The following is a 21155-nucleotide window of genomic DNA, read 5'->3' as shown; positions in this document are numbered from 1 at the left end:
AGGAAGTGTGAGGAAGCCAACGTAGCTGGAGCTGAGTGAGTAAGGAAAAGAATATAAGAATAGGAGTTAAGTCAAGAAATAGAGTCCAGATGATATAAGGCTATTGCAGTAATCCAGGCATAAGTTGATAGTGTTTTGTACCAGAATGACACCAGGAAAAGTGGTAGAAAGTGGACGGATTCTGGATGTATATTGAAGAAAAGTCAAGAATTAAATGCTAGGATGAACAAAAAGGAGGAACCAACCATGACTCCTAGATTTTTGGCCCTAAGTAGAATGATGGAGTTAAATCTGAAAGACATTATAAAATGAATATTTACAATATTTCATAAAAAATTACAGCATGGTGTGGAAAAAATATGAAGATTAGAAAAAGATAAAAATCACACTTCTACAAATGAAAATTTTAGTTTGAAATTAAAAATTTCTCTGGGAATGAAGCAGAGATAAAAAGAAAATTAATGAGTAGAAAAAAATAGATATGGCAAAATAATCCAGCATGAAGAGCTAGTGATAGTATGAGAGATAGTTTATGAGATAAAGAAAATAGAATAACAATGGTCTACATAATCCATGGTGGTAGTACTGCAATACCAAGAAAAGTATTTGGAACATGGTAGATATCATAAATATTTGTGTATTTATTGAATTCACAAGTCTTAGAAGAAAAGTGTTAAGAGAATAAGAAAGAGAGAATATTACAAAAGCAATGTTTGAGAATTTACAAGACAAAATTCTCAAATTAACAAAGCACAATGAGACAGTTACAGGATAAATAGAAATAAATTTAAATTAAAGTATTTGTTTAAAACTTCAGAAGACTAAAAACATGAGATTGCATGTCAATTAAACTGGGAAGCAAATTGAGGGCAGAATTTTTTATCAACAACAATAAAGGCTGAAATCACATGTTCAAAATACTGAACTTTGAATTGCACACTCAAATAACTTTGCTTAACAACCAAAGGGGAAATAGAGGCCTTCAGAGAAACAGGAGGAGCTTACCTTTCACAAGTTCTTTACTGAAAGTATTGCTAAAGACTATTTTTTTAAAAGGTAAATTAAGCTAGAAAAAAGAAGTAGAAAGTATATCAAAAGCATTGGAAAAAAGAAAACAAACTTGTGAAAGCATTGACTGTAAACAAGTAATAACAATAACAATAATGGCAATACGATTATAACAATAATAATGGCTATGAGGACATAAAATGATGAAAGAAGAGTATCAGAATGAAACGTATCCTAAGATCCTGCCAAATAATATAGTCTCAAAATACGTAAAGCAAACATTTTTTAAAAATTGGAAACAAGTTGAGTGAAACACAAGCACATTTAAACAGCTTAACGAATCAAGCGGACTAGAGCATCTTCAATTTTCCCACTAAGGACCATTAACAGCAGGAGACCATTAAGCATTTTCCTTCCATAAATATCCACATGTGTTCAAACATAAAGGTACTGATTCTTCAGTGAAAGAAAAAAAAGTAAATTTGATAATAAACTATGTCATGTTTATGTTGTGGCTTTAGCTAATCCATGCATATCTCTGTAAGCCTCTGAGTTGTGTTCATCACAGAAAATACTCTTACCTTCACAGAGCTTACCATACAGTTTTACACTTGCAATACTTCAAACTGTCAAGAAACATATTATTCCCAGAATATTAAGTTTGGCTTTAAAACTCAGACCTGACAAAGTAACACAGAATACATGTGCATAAATTATATGGTACAATTATGCTGTTGAGGTTACCAAAAATACTAGGATGTATTTCTCAAAAGTTCATTAAAAGAATGATACCTCATAACCCAGTAAGATATATACAGGAAGAAAATGGTAGCTTCAGAGTAGGAATTTTATTAATAAAATACTTCAATACATTAAAGGAAGGGAAAAATGACTAAAAGACACCAAAGAAAGTGTCATCCTTAGAATGGATGTTCTTCAACATGTTAAGGACAGGGAGACCTATGATCTCCACTTAGCATGCCACATTATTTTGAAAGTTCTTGTCAATTTAATGTATAATAGTAGAAATAATTTGTAAAAAAAAAAAAAAAAAAGGTTTCCAGAACATGGCATTATCAACCTTAAAAATGAAAAAAAAAATCAACTTAAAATTATTTAAAATAGCAAATTGTATATGTTGGCTGTAAGATAAAAAATATAAGAAAATCAAAGGATTTCCTTTCTTGGATACCTCGCAGTGTCTAAGATGTCAGTCACTATAGCAACGAAAATCTAAAATATCTAGAAATTAATTGCATATGAAACGTTTATAAAGCATACTACAGAACTTCACTAAGGAAGAAAAAATATTTTTAAAGATAAAAGAGACACGCCAGATTTCTGGATGAAAAGGTGGGATGTTGTAAATGCATCATTTTTCCCCAATTATCTGTAAAGATAATGAAATTCTAACCAATACCTCAAAAGGATGTATTTCAAACTTGATTGCACAGTTTGCACGTTTGTTTACTCAAAGTTCATGTTGAAATCTGATCCCCAACATGTTGTGAGGTGTTTAGGTCATGGGGGCGTATGCCTCATGACTAGATTAATGCCCTCCCTGGGGGAAGGGGGTGGCAAATGAGCTCTCACTCTATTATTTCCCTTGAGAGCAGGTTGTAGAAAAGGAACCTGGCACCTCCCCTCTCACTTCCTCTCGCCATGTGATCTTGCACCCACTGGCTGCCTGCCAGGAGTAGAAGCAACCTGAAGCCCACACCAGATGAAGCGGTCCCAAAATTGTGAGCCAAGTAAACATTTTTCTTCGTAAACTACCCAGTCTTAGGTATTCTGTTATAGCAACACAAAAATGAACTAATACACTTGATAAAATTAATTCTAATCTATATCTGAAAAAATAAATTGTGTTTTCCTTGTGTCCTGTCACCTAGAGAAGGCCATGATCAAGGGAGACATTCGAATTCTATATTACACCTCACTGAAGAAGATGATATTTTTATATATATACGTGTGGACAGAAAATTTCTGTGTGACTTGTTAGTGAACTGTGTATCTTGATAGTCATTGTATTCTATACTAAATTTCTGCAGTGCTACTAGTCAATCCATATTTCAAAATTAAACATCCATAAATATATCTTTATACTTAGAATTACAAATAAAGAGGAGAGAATCTCTCTTGACCAAGCTTCTAACTTTTTCATAAATGAGAAGTACGACAAACACTGATATGTATTGAACACTTCTAATTTTCCAGGGACTTTACATACATTTTCTGATTTAGTCTTTACACCACTACTATGAGATAGATATACTAATAGTTCCTTGAGAAAATTAAAGCAGAGAAATTAAACACCAGTTATTCAACTACTTATTGGTAAACTCAGTCAATCCCAGAAATTTTGGCTCTAAATTCAGGCCCTTTCATTTTGTTATTATTTCCCTTTTGTTTTATAACTTTTTTGAAATGTTTGTAATCATTTTTAATATTCTTATTTGAAATGTTATTATCTCTAGTTTGGTCATTATTCTCTTCATTGTGTCTGCCAATTTCATGTTGTTTTACTTGTGCGTTAGTAATTTTTGATTAGTTGAAATTCTTCCTCTCTCTCTCTCTATATATATATGCATGTATGGATGAATGTGCATATGTATTTAGGAATCCCTAGAGTTGTTGTGGAAATGTCACTTCAGAGATGTGGTCGGTATGCTTATTCAGGGGATTTCAAGGACTTCAATGATTAATTTTTGGCATCTTGTTCTCAAACCATGCAGGGTATATGTATTATCACTCCATATTCACACGTAAGATAGACTTGAAATTTTTTTGCTCTTCCATGACATTTCCCCTTCAGAGATAAAGAGAAGAAACGCCCTGCTTTTCAGAAAGAGAGGATGAAGTGCTGACTTTCCGGCAGGCACTTGCCATGTGCAGACCAAGGCTGTGCTGCCCTGTTCTGCATGTTTTCAGAAACTTCTGAAGCACTTCTCCAGACCCAGTGTGACCCTCTAGAGCCCCAACCCTTGGCCACCTTGGTGTCAGTTTGATCTACCACTTTTATACTGGTTTTGTAGTTGGTTTCAAATAAATGTGGTTTCACTTTTTGTTCTTCTAGTTCAAATACCCAACTTTTTAAATCTGCCATTTCCAGATGTTCATAAAGGTATGTTTCCTCCTCCCTCCCCCTCCACATGAGCTGACTCTTGGTATCCATACTCTTTTATCATTGTTTACCTCTATTGACTAAGAATTGTTTCCCTCTACTCTCACCTATTTTTCTTAAAATTCCTTTTTCTAAATATTTTCTATGCCCTTCCCTCCTTATTTTTTGATTTCTTCTAGCTTCTCCCCCTTTTCCTGGGCTGCCACTTTCTCATTACTTATCTGTGACATCAGCTAGCCCATTCTCCATCATTTTTTTTTTTTTCCACTTTTCATGTACCTTATCTAGTAGTGATAAATTTTGTTTGGTTGTCTCTTTTTTGGTACAAGGATATAAGTCATAGCTGGAATACTATGCTTTTTTTTTTTTTTTTTTTTTTTTTTTTGCGTGTTTCATTGGTTATCTTGGAACACTACAAGAGATTGCAACTGAAATGGGGCTTAAGGGATCACATTATGATGAAAAATTAAGTTAATTGACTGTAATGTGGAGTTTGAATGTACAGAACTCTTTCAGGTCATTAGCATCCCTGCAGGCTAGGGACTCATTTATTTAGGGTGAAACAAAGTGTGAAGTTTAAACTAAAATCAGGTAGTTTATGGAAAAACTCTTTCCCATTCATAAGTTCTAAATAAATATAGGGCATTTAATTTTTGAAGGTAAGATCTGTGCCAAAGAAAGCTTTTAGAATGCAGATATCCTGTAAATGTGATTAATTTTCATTCTAATGTAGAAATATAAAAATTACACATACAAAATTTTATTGATGTAAGGATGGAGTTACTTTTGGAGGTAACCTCTGAACAAGATCTCAGTTTGTACAATAGAAATAATGTTAGCTCACACATAATCTGTACTATGTGCCAGGGATTATTCCAAGTAACATACCTTTAATCATTCATTATATTCTACAATAACCCTAAGAAACTTGAGAAAAAAGCAGGAGTCATTGTGATCACAAAGGCAGAGATTGTAGTGATGTGGCCACAAATCACAGAATGCCAACAGTCACCAGAAGCTGAAAGAGACAAAGAACTAATTCTCCTCTAGAACCTTCAGATGGAGTGTGGCCCTGCTAACACTTCTGATTTTGAAATTCTGACCTCCAGAACTGTGAGAGAATAAAGTTTTGCCATTTTTAAGCCAAAAAGTTTATACCATATGCATTCACAGTGGTAAGATTACCTGTTCCTCCACAACCTTACCAACAGACTATATTGTCACACTTTTTAATTTTCACCGAATCTGATAAGTGAAAAATGTCATCTAGGTGATCTTTTCATTCAAATTTCTCTATGAATGAGATTGAACAGTTTTTCACATACTTAAGTACCACGTTTATTATCTCTTTTGTTAAATATCTGTTCATATTTTTTCCCAATATTTCCATCATGTTTTTGATTCTTTAACATGCAATTTCAAGAGTTCTTTGTATATTAGGGTTTTTTTTATTGTTTATTAAACATTCTGCTATATATATATTTTCCTATAGTTTGCCAGTTGTCTTTTAACTTTGGTTATAGTATTTTCACCACACTTTTTTCTTTTCTTATATTTTTGTAGTCAAATTTATCATCCTTTTCCTTTATCATCTCTGGATTCTCTCAATTTTGATTCATAATTAGAAAATTGTTCCCTACATCAGGTTAAGGAGGAATTAACCCACTAGATTCTAGTTTTCTTCTAGTATTTGTTTTCTTCCACAGCTTGTAAGGTTTTATTTTTACACTTAGGTCTCTTCCATTTGTAGTTAATTCTATCATTTGAATTTGACTAATACAGTTTGGTTCATTTCTTTACTTTTATCATTTCTGAATCACTTGTTTTAGATGAGTCTCTTCTATACATCATACACTTGGGTCTTAATTCTGTGAGACAAATTGAAAATCTTTTAAGAGGTGATCTAAGTCCATTCACACTTATCGATATAACTTAGATGACTGGTTTCAATTTTATATTTCATTAATTCTGTACATTTTACTTTATTTACAATGTTTCCATAAAAGTGTGTATTATTTACTCTTATTTATAATTACGTTGGTATATAGAAAAATTTTTATTTTTATTCTAGTGATTACCTTTTTAATTACAGCTTTTTCAATGCCCTTAGTCTCCTGTTTTTCTATTTAACCTTTTACTATTTGATTCTTCAGTTTTTAATTTTCAACTACCAATTATACAAAAATCAGTGTGCTTATTCTACTTCTTATTTCCATTTTTTTCCCATTTTAAATGCATTATTTGAGTTTTTCACAACGTACAGCAATGTGCATTAATGTTCCATTTTCATCCCCACCTTTGTTTTGGACATAGATCCACATATAAGTATATTAAAATGCTCACCATGAAGAGTCCTCAGTTGAGTGAAGATCATTCTCCAGTAGATTCCTCAAAAAGTGATTAGTACAAAATTCCCTGATTTTTATACATTCAAGACTATTGTTATATAGCCTTGATACTTGAAGGATAGTTTGGCTGGATACAATTCTTGGTTCACATGTTCCCTTATTGAGTTTTTTGTAAATCTGCTCAGTTGTTGTCTTATCTTTTATAAAGTCTGATGTCAAATTCTTTTGACTTGTAATTTATGTGATCTTTTTGCCTGGAGATCTTGACAATATTTTTTTCATGTTTGCAGTCTAATTGATATGTCCTGGAGTTGATCTTTCTGTGTTCATTTTTTCAGGTACCTAATGGGCCCCTTTAATATATACACTAAGGTTTTATTTTATCTGGGAAGTTTTTGTGGACTATTGTTGCAAATATCAGTTATACTTCATTGTTTTTCTCCCCTTTAAAGGGCTCCAATTATATAAATATTGTTCTTTCTTACTTTTCTTACTTCTGTCCTTATCCCATTTTATTTTCTTGGTTGTTTTCAGATCTTTGTTTAGTTCCTTTATTAAATTTCCATTTTATTTTGCATCTTGTATTTTAAACTTTATTTGTAAGATAATTTTTTCCCTTTTCTATTTCTTTCCTCTGTCCAACATACTCTGTTTTTATTTCATCATGTTTTTTGTTTATTTCTGGTCTCAGTTTTAAAATTTCTGATTCACAGTGGTTTTACATAAACCCAATGCTTCTTTGAGTACATTTTGTTTCCAAATGTTATCTTCTGCTCTGTGTTGTTGTGGTTGCTGTTTTACGAAGAGAGGAAGGTAGAGGAACGACTCACGAGTTGCAGAGTTTTAAATCTCAGTCTATGATTTTTGTAATATCTCTGTATAGGTTTATTGGGTTTTTATGCTTTCGTTTCTGTGGCTTGGGGTGATTAATAAGATTCTCAATTCAATGAAAAACTCTTCTCTCTGTTTCAAAGTCCAGGTCCTTTAGTATATTTTACTTTTTGTTAGGGCACGGGATTGAGTAGAGTGCCTCTGATATTTTGTTTTCTCATGTCTTGCATGGCCTTAACTTTTCTGTTTCTTTTTCTCCATCACACCAGAATTTCCAAAAGCTTCTCCCTTCCTTTTTACCTTTCACAGCCTCAGAAGCTAAGCCTTTCAAAATTTGCCACATCGCGTTATGCATACTTTTAAGTTATATTCTTGTTGTTCGTGCTCTTATCTGTCATAAGTTGTATTATAATATTTTCACACTTACAGTGAAATTGCTCTTTCTGGTAATAGTTTCATCTCAACCTCAGACCTGTTGCTAGCTCCCTCTTCTTTCTTCCTTGCAGTTTTTCTTCATTTACTATTAATTACATAAAGATGTGTATCAGACCAACTGCATGAGCAGTCACTTGCTGGTATTTGAGTGGTTTTTGTTTTTTTTCATTTTTTTCTTACATTTATTTTAGAGTTTTATCATCCTCTGTCTTCAAGTTATACTTAGGATGTTATTTTTTTATAGTTTTGTTTTAATTTTCTTGTTCCATCTTGTTTTTGGAGAAAATATTAGGAGATGTAGACCTAGGCAACTGCTATTGCTTTGAGCTATTATAAATAAATTCAAAGCATGATTTGTTACCTGAAATATATGCTATCATGAGAAGGATATAACACTAAAGTCACTATCAGAAATATGTAGAAATAAAACATATATTTGGGAATATAATATTTGCAATCATGTTTCAGTTCTTAGCCTGATATTGTGAATAATGTTTCCCTGACCATGATCTGATATATTTATGATTGACATGGTTGTTGGAGCCATAATATCCTAGCAGGGCACGCTGCCTAATTTTACAGGCCCTATACTGAGAAGGGCCCTTTTCTTGGCTTAAAGCTCTGTTGTTGCAATCTTGAAATTTTTAATTTTTGAACCATGGGCCCACATTTTTGTTTTTCACTTGGCTACCCAAATTAAGAAGCAGGTTCTGAGTCCTAATGAAGGTATTAATATAATCTTGGTAGTGACTGCCATGTCTACCTGCTTCATCACCTCAAAATAACTGGTAACTTATATCATCCCTTACTTCTCATTCACTTCTTTTCCAAGGAAAGTTTGTCAAGTCATTAATTCTATGATATCCTATTTCTTTAAAAAATATTTATTCAGTGAATACTTCATAATGTGTCCCCTCTTTGATTTCTCAAACATGGCTATGTATCTGTAACTTAGTGAGTATAAAAACTCTATCTTGACTTATTAACTCATCAAGCTAAAATTGTGTTTATTTAACATTAGACATCTCAAAAATGCTTTTATTTCCTCTCTGTTCACTTCACTCCTTAAATTTTTACAATGTAGCTTTTGTTCCTTGAAACTTCATTTTCAAAATTCAGCAATAATCTAGTTGCCAAAATCAGCACACCTTCCCTAGTTTTTTAATAACCTCCTTGACAATATCTCCATTGTTGACCATATTTTTTTCTACTTGAAATTTTCTCAACTTCCTTTCATGATATAACACTTGTAACCCCCTCATTACTTCTAAGGTGTTTTCTTCCCCTGCAGTCTGCTTTGTGTGTCTCTACATACAGCACATACCTTAAGACTCAAACTTCAGTCAAGAGAAGAAGCGGTGGTGGGGGGGCGGGGGCAGAATTGAAAGGAAGGATGCAAGGATAGAATCCAGGATCAACAGGAGTGTCGGAGAAGAGCAGAGAACTGAGAAGCTATCAGGACTCAATGACAGAAATTTGGGAACTTTTTTCAGGTTTTTGCTATTGAAGTGATTCAGATCCAGTGACTCCTAGTATTCTTAGAAGTTTCAAATTCCCAGAAGAGATCAGATTGAGGTATCTTTTGCTTTTATCAATCATTTTTGACCCTGTACAAGACTAAGAATAGAACCATGGTCCTAGAGGTTAGAAAAACTCCAGCTGGTATCTACTGCAAGTATTCACTGTAAGTATCTTCTGCACTCTACAATGAAGTAAATATTTCTGGATTTTTATTCCAATCTGTGTGATACAATTTAAAGCAGACAATGAAAATCTATCCAGTAAGTACCTAGAGAAAACAGAATTTCAAGTAGAATCTAAAAACCCATATCTCATTAAGAGAAGAGTTGCAGGCAAGAAAATATACCATAACAGTTTTTTAATAAAATTATTATGAGTTAGAAAAACTCTACTAATTTTCATAGCACCAGGGAACATAAATGAATATTACAATATAAAATATGGGTTATCATATTTCAGAAGTTCAAGGTAAGAAAGAACATTGTTAAAATTACAAAGTTTTTCATTAATATTGTTATGAGAATTTAAGCACCCCATAAATATTATGAGAAAACTCCAATTTTCCTCTCACTAGAGATGTTCAAACTGAAGATTAACAATCATCTAAGAGGAATATTCTGAAGAAACATGCTAATACTCTTTGAAAATCCCAATAACCATTGTCCAGGAATATAATTATACAATGTTGACATTGGAATGGGTATTATATAATCGAATCTACTTCCATAATTTTAAAAAGGAACCACTGAAACTCTATGAGGTTATGTGGCCACAGGGCTGGTTAGTGATAAAACCAGAGCAGAAACACCACTTAGGAATGCTCCACAAACCTGGAATAGAGTACAACATCTGTTATGAGCAGAGGAACGTAACAGGTCACAGGCAGGAACACTGGTTAATCTTAGTCCTTAATGTCAAAAGTTATTCTGACAGGCTCAAGGTATAAAGTTTGCCAGAGCACTTCATTCTTATGTGAAGAAATAGCTGAAGCTGGCACTTTTAACTACCCAGGAAAATAAAAAATGTTTACATAATTTTTTAAATATAAAAGTAATATAAACCCATACCAAAAAAAAAAAAATGTAGAAAACAGAGGAAAGAAAAATCAGATAGTCCCCACTTAAATGCGATTATTTCACTACTCTAGTTTATTTAATTCCTTAAGTAATACTTATTACTATTGCTTATGTGTATGTTTTTACATGGCTTACATGCACACACAGACACGCACACACTCCCCATATACTAAAATTTTCCAGCTTTATTTTTACTCTTCTCCTAGGTATCACCACAGTCTTAAACAGTTTTCTGCTTCTCCTTTAAAGGAATTATTATCATTATTATTATTATTATTACTATTATTATTTATTTATTTATTTATTTTAACTTCTCGATATACATTGTAGTAGATTTTCATGGCCCTTTTCCCGTTCTTCTTCCTGTCTCCCTCTCTTCCCTTCTCCCCCAACATCATATCTCTTCACTTGTCTTTACAAGTTCAAGGAATTGTTGTGATTGTTGTGTCTTCTCCCCCCACCTTATTTGTTTGTGTGTTTAAAGGAATTATTAAAGAGCAATTTTAAGAAAACAATCTTAATGAAGAGTTTCTTAAATAAAGTCATAGGATATAATGGCATTTCTCTTTTATATTATAACAATGCTTAGGTATATCTAGGACTCCATATTTAACTTGAGAAGATTCTCCAACTACTTGGAATAAAAGCCTGTGTCCTTCTTTCATAGTTATTCTCATCTGTGAATAATTTAAGGCAGAGCAGATTTGACTCTGGACCACTATCAATATCTTGACCAAGTATCAGAAGTTTCCTTTGTACATAACAGTTTTCCTTTCCAGAGTGATACGTATGGTGCATTACTTTTTCCCCAAATAAATATTGAAAGTAAATGCAAAATATCCCATGTCAACATGCATGTGCATTTAAGGCCCATATAAGATCCTTATGTTTTCCGAAAAAAATCTTTTCTTCTAGAGTTGAGCCTTCATTCTGCCAGAATATTATTTTTTAAAATTAACTCCCAGTGACAATTGAGGAAGAAAAATTGAGGAACTGTCATCGTGGAATAAATGGGTATATGGCCTATATGAAAGGCTATAGGAGCTCAAAACAACAGAAAGAGAATTCAGGGTAATGTTAGAAAAAGGAAGAGAAATATCCTTATTTTTAATAACATTTCTATGCATATTTGAATTCTAAAAGAAAATAGGACAAAAATATCCAGTCATCCATCCTTTGCTAGATATTAACTGTTAACTATGCATGTGATTAAACTACTTCTCTTCATCTCAGTTTACTCATCTGTTATGAGTGCACTAAATGATACAATTTCTAAGATTTCTTCCTGTTCTTCAAATCTAGTCTTTTATTCAACCACTACCAGGGATTACATATATAAGTTAAATATTTGATTTCAACTTAAATATACAAATGACCACTCACTCAGCAAACTTTTGATGTACGAACTTTTTTAAAAATACAGGTCTACTGATTAGACCATAAAATATTATTTACAAATTCTAGTCTTTGTTTTTTTGGAGTGAAAACTTAAAGACTTTTCTGAAGATCTATGAAAGAGAAATCCTTCTAGAATTTTCCTTCTCTAATTTGTTATCATCTTACATATGCATAAAATTAAAGGGTTTTTCTTGGGGGGATGGCTAGATAGTCAGTCTTTCTAATGCATTTGACTTAGTTTTCATAGACCCAATCCTTTTCACATTTAAATTTCATTACCTTTGCAATATAAAATTATATTTTATAATTACAATTTTACTTATAATTGTTATAGGCAGGTTTGAGAACAAATTCAACTGACTCTCTTTAAGCATATGAGTCCCTGGTGGGAACAGAAGTGCACAGGTACTCTAGGGAATCACCGACAAGTGATGATTATTCTCTATGCCTTCAGCAGCAGTTAGTATTATTTGCGGGGGACTCGGAGTGCCTGCTAATCCAGCACTTATGCTCAGTAGAGATTGGGTAAGAGAGCTTCTACTCTATTTTGGGGAAAGATAACACATTACCGTATAAAAAAGTATGCAAAAATATGGCAGAAATCACCATAGAACAATGTAGTGAATATATACATATATATAACAAAATGTATAATGAGTGAATTGATAGCATATGGTAAATAATGAGTACAGAAAGAACTTTTCAAGGTTAAGAGAGTTAGGAGGTAACCGTTTTCCTCCACTCCTAATATTTGCTTCCAAGTAAACAGTAAATAAAATTAGTAGAACACTCCTGTCCTCTCTCTGCATCTTCACTCCTTCCATCCCAGGGGAATAGAATGCCTTTTATCATTGGAAAATTTGAGCTCAACATTTCCCTTACTCTCCCAAGATGAGACTCTGCCCCAGGAGGTAGAGAGATCTTGCCCCAGCCCAGAGCTGCCTATGGCTTTGAATTTAACATTAAGAAGCAAAGGCTTTATCAGTAATGAAGGTGATAGTTTGGCTCCCATCTATTATTTATTTTCTGTTTTCATTTGGTTCAGAACTTGAGTGAAGAAGAGAGCTCTATCTAGTGGCCCCTTCAAAGACTCCAGCAAGGAGATCAAAGAAGGCTCCATGAACAATATGGGACTTCAAGGATGTGGGATGAAGGAAATGAAGAGTCCCTAGGACTCACCTGTTTCATTGAACTGCCCTTTAACAGTGCTATCACTCCCAATTCTTTGCTGACATATCTTTCTACTCTACTGCCAGAGTAATCTTCCTAAAAAAATGTGCCTAGGACTAAATATTGCAATTAGTTCCTAAGTGTAACACTCCAGGCCCTTCATGACTATGGTGACTATGCATCTTGTTTTGTTCAGGAAGGTCCCCGTTTATACTTATTGTTCCAGTGTAATTATTTATAGCATCTCCTTTTACTCTCAAAGTGTTACAGTTTCAAAATATTATATTGTCACCATATGTATGATCTACCTGTTACCTACCTTTTCAGTCTCATCTCCTGCTACTGTAACCCGCACATTTATCTCCATCCAATATAATCCACTCAGCAATTTCAAATAATGCATACTTAGTGTCTCCCCTGGCCTTTGCCAAGCTGCTCCTTTTATGTGGAATGTGCCTGTTCTCCTCCCCCTTATCCGGTGAAATCCAAATTATCCTTCATGGCCCAGATCCAAAGTCACTGCTTCTTTAAGTCTTCTCTACCCACTCTACCCCTCCAAATTTGTACTTATTCTGTGTCTGCCACTGGAACAGAATGTACTTTGAGGCTCTAATGCACTGGTATATTTTAATACAGTTTAATTTTTGCTGAGCAGAGCATACATAATGTTAAACAGTGTCTACTGAGTGAACACTGAGCTGAGAGAGTCTTTCATTATGGTTCAGAGCTGGGTACAAGATTCTCTATGGAAGAGTTAATTAGAGTTTAATGTTAAGTGAGTGGCGGAGAGCAAGCTCAGGTTAAGCGTGACATGTGAGAACTCTCCCTGGTGAGTATATAACAGCGCTTGTTTAGATGGGCAGTAAACAGTCCAACTCCAACAGTGGCCTGTGCTAGAGAGCAGTGAATCCTTTTATAGACATTGTGAGACATTGTTATGCTGTGATAGTGATTGCATTATAATTATTGCTAACCTGTTTAGTGTTCTTTTGAGCCTTTTAATCACATCAAGTGCACCATCAGAAATTCCAGTATTCAAAACTATGCTGTGATGAAAAAAAAAAAAAAAAAAAAAAGCTACCAGTATATTAACTAAGAATATAGGCTTTTAGAATAAAAAAGAACATGTAGGGTTATATTCTGTCAAAACCTAAATGTAGCCTTAGACAAATTATTTAAATTTTCTAAACTGCTCTCATCATTAAAAGGGGGACAGAAATACCTCTAAGGGCGGTTGTGTAGGTTACATAAGATCCTGCTTGTAAAGGGCATATGAGTAAGAGTTCAATAAATGTTAGCCACCCCTGCCTAGAAAATAGTTAGATACGAGCACTCTAGTAAGTTGTGTAGTGATATCATGGGAACTAATCAATTGGTGTAACTTTTTGACTGTGGAGAAAAATGTGCAGAAGAAAACTAAGAAATTTGGAATATGAGTCTCCCCTAAACAGCTTTGCAGCCAGAGCAGACTCTGAGCCACTGGTCCCAGTTCTCATAGTTTGGCTCAGGCAGGTTGGACACTGAGGAACTGACAATAGGGGCCATGCTTCCAGTTTGTACACTTCCTTGGGGACAGTTTTTATACCTTCAGTGTCTTTCCATGATTTCTCTCTCTCCCTCTTACTCTCCCTCTCTCCCTCCCCACCCCCTTCTTTCTCCTTGATTTTTTTTTTTTTTTTTTACTGCTTTTTTGTTTTAGAACTCCTTGTGTTTACCTGTAAAGAACACTTTCTACAACATTTTCCAAATCAAGCCTTCCATACCTTCTGGCTTATGATGGGATAGAAAATAATTTCCTGTTTTCTCCCCTCACTGTATTTGTAAACCAGATATGAAAAATTTTGAAGGTTTTATTACAATGCTACAGCTATTAGTGAAGTCAAAAAAAGAGTAAAGAACTTCATTAGAATACCCTCCTCCTCTTTACCATACTCTATGAAAAATAAAAAAAAAAGAATAAAAATAAAGAATAATATCCCTCCACAAGGGCTAATGGTAGATTTAGGTACACAAATGATAGAAATAAATCCCTTCACTTTTGAGAGGAAAATGATTCTGATAATACTTGACCATTTCTTCTCTGCTAGGGCTGGGAGGACCTCTGGAAAAGTCAAAGAGAGGAGAGATGTAAAGATGGGAAGATAACAGCTGTACTTCCTAGAAGTAGTAGCAGAAGGTTACCGGAAGATCAACTTTTAAGAGTTATTTCTCCTTCCTCCAATCCATCATTCTCGCCCAGATCAACATTAAATCTTTCCAGAATAAGTGTACTTCAGTTTCCTTATGATAGGGATAAAAATATTACCAGCTTCATAGGGCTGTGGTGAAAATTCAACGTGATAATAAATGTAAAACACTGTAAACAATATATTGCACATGTAAGAAAATAATGTCAGCCGTTATCATTACCATTGTTTTAATTTTTTTATTGGTCCTACCCTGGACTGATACTAAGGCAGAATGAAAAACTGTGTGGGTCATGTGACATGTGTGATATGGGATGGAGAAGAGATCATGTTTCCTGTACCAACGTGACAGAGTGCAAATGAATGGAAAAAAAGAAAACAATGCAGAAAAACTCTGCTGGGAGGAAGGGAAGATCAAATATTCATGAGTATATATATTCACAGTTTGACTCCAGCCTAGAGATCAAAAATATATTTGCTGTGGTGAGAAGCAGAAGAGAGACTGAGCCAGGGTGAAGGTGGAATCGGAATAAGGAGGAAAACAAGATGGTGTAGAATACCTGTCATAGTGGAAGCTGCATGAAGGGTGACCATGGAAATGGACATAGTTAAGCCAGTTCCAAGCCCAGCACCTAAGATTGGAGAGGAGATGGTTCTTCTCTGACAAGAATGTGGTAGCAGAGCCGTTATATTAGTGCAAAGCGGAGACAGTGAGCTTAACAGGCAAGATTCAAGCCATGCCAAGGGTCACATCATAAAATTGAGGGAGATTATGAGTGGACAAGTATTCACGGTTCAGTTCATAGGAAATGAATCAAGCTACAAGAGCGAAGCATAATCCAAGTCAAAAGGAGCTAAGACATCTTTATTCTTTAGGAACCAGTGTGACGTGAATTCATAAAAGGATAGGAATCAAGTAATTAGCCTGGCCTCCCAGTGAGAGGTTTTCAAATAGACCATTGCCACCCAATCAGGCAGCCAAATGTTTCCAAGAACATCTTACAATTAATTAATTGAGTCTTTAACTCCTAAGACTCACTTGATTGGGGCTAAAATAGCACAAGTCCTACCTATGCTGAAGCATTTACATTCATGGAAACCCATTTACTATAATGCTTCTCTCATTATAAATGCTGAATAAATGTTGACTATATCTAAGCCAGAGAAAATTTGCATTTTAACCATATTTTTTAACTCCAATATAGAATAGTGATTGATAGGAGAGTTTCTAATACATTGGCAGAACTAAGGATGGAGGTATTTTGGATCCAGGCAGACTTCTGCATCTTTTCAAATCCCATTGAAACCAGTGGATGCCTAGGACCAGATTTTAATACAGTTTTTTTCAGAGGTTCAGAGAGTTGCCAAGGATGCCACAAAAAAAGTAATATAGTCAGTGTACTCTACATTCCCTCAAGAAAGTAAATCAAATCACTTACATTTGTGGAGAAAACAGTCTGAAATTGTGAGGCCTTAAGTCACCAAAATTCTGTCATGGGATCGTGAGAGCTCTTAAAATTTTGCAATGTGAGAGCTAGAGGATATATTAAAATTCTTATTAGCTAAAATGAGGGTAAAGGAAGCAGGGCATAAAATTGTACATGCTTATATAGAAATGAAATATATGTGCAACTTGGCTAACTATGTATTTGGAAGAACTTTAAACTTGTGGGAAGTCTAGAAAATGAAGTTCAGTTACCTGAGAATAAGGGACTAGCTTTATTTCACCCATCGCTGTAATGCCCCTATTGATATCTTTTCAAATAACCTCAAGTTCTCTGAACTCCTCAGGATTTAACTCAGACATCTAATGCCATTTTAACATTTTACACAGTGGTTTAATAATACAGAGTCTTTAGCTCAGAAAAATTAGGAACAGATGGTGAGAACAGACTCATTCCCGTTCCTGATGTGCACTTTATTATACTACTTTCAAAGAGTGACCTAAAGCACATTCCATAAATATACAGTAGGTGTGTGGATTGCATCTCTTGAGAAATGACAATTTTGTGCAATATCCCTTTAACTATTGCCATTCCTAGCTCTGCTTCAGCATGTACTAAGACAACTTTAGACAGAAAACAAAGCAAATTAATATGTAGTGATGCAAATACTCATCACAACAAATATTTTACTATCTATAAATTAATTTTAATGTTGAGTGTCTTTTTAAAAATAAAAGCCTATTTCCTAATATTTAAAAGGTACTTTGACAACACACAATATCATTCTACAATAGGGCACTTAAAAAGTACTTAATTTCAAAAATTAAGAAATGGTAAGATAAAAATAATAATAGCAATAGCTACTATTAAGTGAATGTTTGTTATGTGCCAGAAACTATTTTTAAATCTCATTTTCTGCTCAAGATATCCCCAATTTTATGAAATAAATTTTTAGGGATAAATTTATCCCTGATTCTTAGATGAGAAAACTGAAACACAAAGAAATTAAGTATTTTGCTTAAGTTACTTAAGTTTATAAATAACATACTCTGTTAGATGGCAATTAATAATTGATCATTAGTGGAATAGAAAACACTTAAATGTATGCTTCAGAGTAAAAGAAATTGGTTGATTTTCAAACATAATTACTACTAGATTACAGAATACTCTGTGTCTACCAGAAATATAGCTAGCCATGAGCACCTTTTCTCAAAGTATACCACTGGCTCAATGTACTCCTACTATATTTTAACAGTCACCAGAATATTGTGTTTAAAATCTAATATTCTGCTTCTTCTGTTATAGCTATTTGATTAGAATAATAAACAGAGTGCAGAGGTTGGGGGAGGCTGATACATGTTTACAATAGTTATATCTTGCTATGAGCGCTCTACTTGGTCGGGGCAGAGGGAAGCTTGATCTATGAGCATACTTCAAAATGTTCATGGAAAAACATTTTGATTTTTGATGACATAAAAGATAATATGACTTCTTCCATGAACATTTTGAAGTACCCTCGTAGGTGCAAAAACTATGATCTAGGTCTGCTTTTGTACTGAAATTCCCCACAAACACTGCTAAAGTGGTCCTGAAGGAGTACACTTTGGTGTTTTTGAGTCATACTTCCTCTTAGAGTTCCAAAATAACATCTTGTCTTTGGATAGTAAATATTTTCTTCATGTTACCTCCAAAATATCATGCTTGCTTGAGAAATACAAGATGAATAACGAAGGAAGAGACCCTAATCTTCATTTTATCAAGCAACTAAGTGTTGGCTTCTACTTCCTCTGGATTTAATATTTAAGAAGACTACACTCAGGCTCAGAATTGCTTCTTGTCAACTTTGTATGCTGCATAAAGCCGTGGTTCTCACACATTACTGTGTATCATATCACCTGGAGGCTTGTTAAAACAGCTTACTGGGGACCCCACCTCCAGGGTTTCTGATTCAGTACGCCTCAAATAGTACAGAAGAATTTGCAACTGTAACAAGTTCCCAGGTGAGGCTGATATTGTCAGTGGAGAGACCACACTTTGAGAACCATGGGTCAGTGTGTCCTGCATGTCTTAAAACCAACAACAGTCATTTGGATTTTTGCATATGATTTTTAATATCTTTGTTCTCTCTTTGAGATAATTGGCATTAGATAATATTTATTAATTTGTGGTTTTATATATATATATGAGGGTACTTGAAAATGTTCATAGAAAGATCCATATTATCTTTCAATTTTATTTTTCCACAAACTTTTTGAAGTACCCTTGTATGTATAAATGTCATATCTCTATTTTTTCAAGGATGGTTTCCTTATAAATGATCCTCTTTGGGCACCTGAATCCTAAATTTTAAAAAATAGAAATGCCAAAGTTTGTGAAGGGATACATCCACATATGTAAACCATCCTTCCTACATTACCACCAACTTTAAGTAGTGGGGGTTTTTTTTCAGTCAAAAAATAGTAATGTGTTTCAAGTTGATCTTCTTTTCAAAGAAACAATATTACAAATAATTACCATTGCAGCTTTCAGGAATATATACACAAACATTATAAAGTGAGGCATTCTTCTAAATGAATTCCATTATTTTCACTTTTATATATTGTTACTTCTTTTAATGGTCTTAGAATATTGGAAGTAAGGTTTTACATAAAACAATTCCTCTCAAGTTTTGAGAGAAAATTCTTGGCCTTTCTTTTTAAAGGAAGATTACCCTATAAACTTAACCTTCATATTAAAAGTGTTTATTGACTAATATTATAAACAAAATACATTAAAAGCTGGTCAGAAATTATTTTTCTTAAATTAATTATTAAATTTTTATTTACAGCCACTCACATCTATGGCTTAACATGAAATTCATTTTACAGACTGTTGACGTGTTATTGTTAATGTAACCAGTAAGATATCCTCTTCAGTCTTACAACTTTAAACACAGCTATGTTATTAAGGTACAGTATTTACAAAATGCTTACACACTTTATTTTATAAAGCCTAACATCTGTTTGCAAAGTAATTTTGCAGTCACTAAGAGTAAAACCATATAACTATCAGGAGACACAAAAGAAGACCAGAAGAGTTGTATTTTCTCAGCTTGTTTGTATTGTGAAGCACAGTTAAACAAATAGTGTCTCCCTTTCACTGGCTCAGAACCCCAGCCAATAATACAATTGAGGCTGAACTATTTGAAAGGGAGCTGTGACTTTTGTTGGGATCTGGCTGGATGGCATTGCTTAGTGGAAAGCAAAAGTGCTCTTGTTCTACCACAAGTACTTTACAAGGCAAGGAACTTTACAGAGGGATGACAGCAGGAACTATTAGAAGATTAATGAGGATCCCCATAGCCTACTCTTTTATGGATTGCCAGCAACTCTTTCATCAACCACATTTACTGGGCAAGTAACTCTATTGCAATATATACATATATACATTAATATATTTTAATATAGGGTACCCTATAAGTCTGTTTCATGGTAAGAGATCCTAAACAAAATAGTTAAAGGCATTTTATCAATAATGAAAGACTCAAGAGGGGAAAAAAAAATTTAAAAACTAGGGGAAAAGCTAGGAAAACTTTCATTGTGCATACCAATTAACCGTTTTGCTCTTCAATGCCAATAAGCTCTTTTAGTTTTTTTCTCTCAAACATAAAGAAAATAATTTAGGATGAAAGTAAAATATATCATACTAACAGTGTATTAACATACATGTTAAATCATTTTACGTTCATTTTACCTGAAATACTTGGTCTTTCAGCAATAAGATATAGATTTACGGGTTCATTACACAAGTTAACAAAAAAATGAGTATCATGTTTTTTTCAGGATCTTCTCAAATTTTTTTAATTATAAGAAATTAATATCTACTTTATTTTTTTGTTCATTTGTTTGCTTGTTTTGGTGGCTGTTTATATACCACCCATACAAAACTTGTGGTTTCTTTTTTTATGAACAGGTTTAAATCTGTTAATGGTTTAACATAACAAAATAAGCTTAAACCTCAGATTCCGAGTAAAAATAGCAGGATGATCCATGTGATTCTGCATTAGATTGAAAATAAACACATCCCTCCTTTTTTATATAGCCTCCTTTTTTCCTCACTGCCTCCCCACAGAGGCAGTATGTATACCCCTAGTAGAATATATGCAAGTTAACCTAAACAGGACATATGATAACTCCCTGCTAAGGAAGGGTGCTCTGTTCCATTGGCAGGGACAGCTGCAACCAAGTTGAACTACTTTTAAATCATTGTTTTCGGTAAACAGATTTTATAAAATTTTAAATAGGTATTATGTTGCCTCCAAACTATCTGGGATCACTTTAAAACATTCCTAAACAAAATAATGTCTTACACGTAGAAGTATGTTGATCCAGGGCATAATTCGTTTAAGGAAAGAAACCAAGTTAGAGTAACAGAGTCAGAGAAAATGAAGTAGGAATTTTAAGTAGCACCATTAAAACTCATGATGTAACTGCTGCCACATAACCACAGTAAAGATTATCATAGCAAGAGGAATGTGCTTCATAATTATAAGACAATTATAAATGTCATGTATATGGACTTTGGAACAAATTTAAATAATTATATTTGAATATGAATATGTTTGATCTCAAAAC

This window comes from Cynocephalus volans, chromosome 5 (genome assembly GCF_027409185.1).
Source record: "Cynocephalus volans isolate mCynVol1 chromosome 5, mCynVol1.pri, whole genome shotgun sequence".
Classification (NCBI taxonomy): Eukaryota; Metazoa; Chordata; class Mammalia; order Dermoptera; family Cynocephalidae; genus Cynocephalus; species Cynocephalus volans.
Note: the sequence above shows the minus strand (reverse complement) of the source record.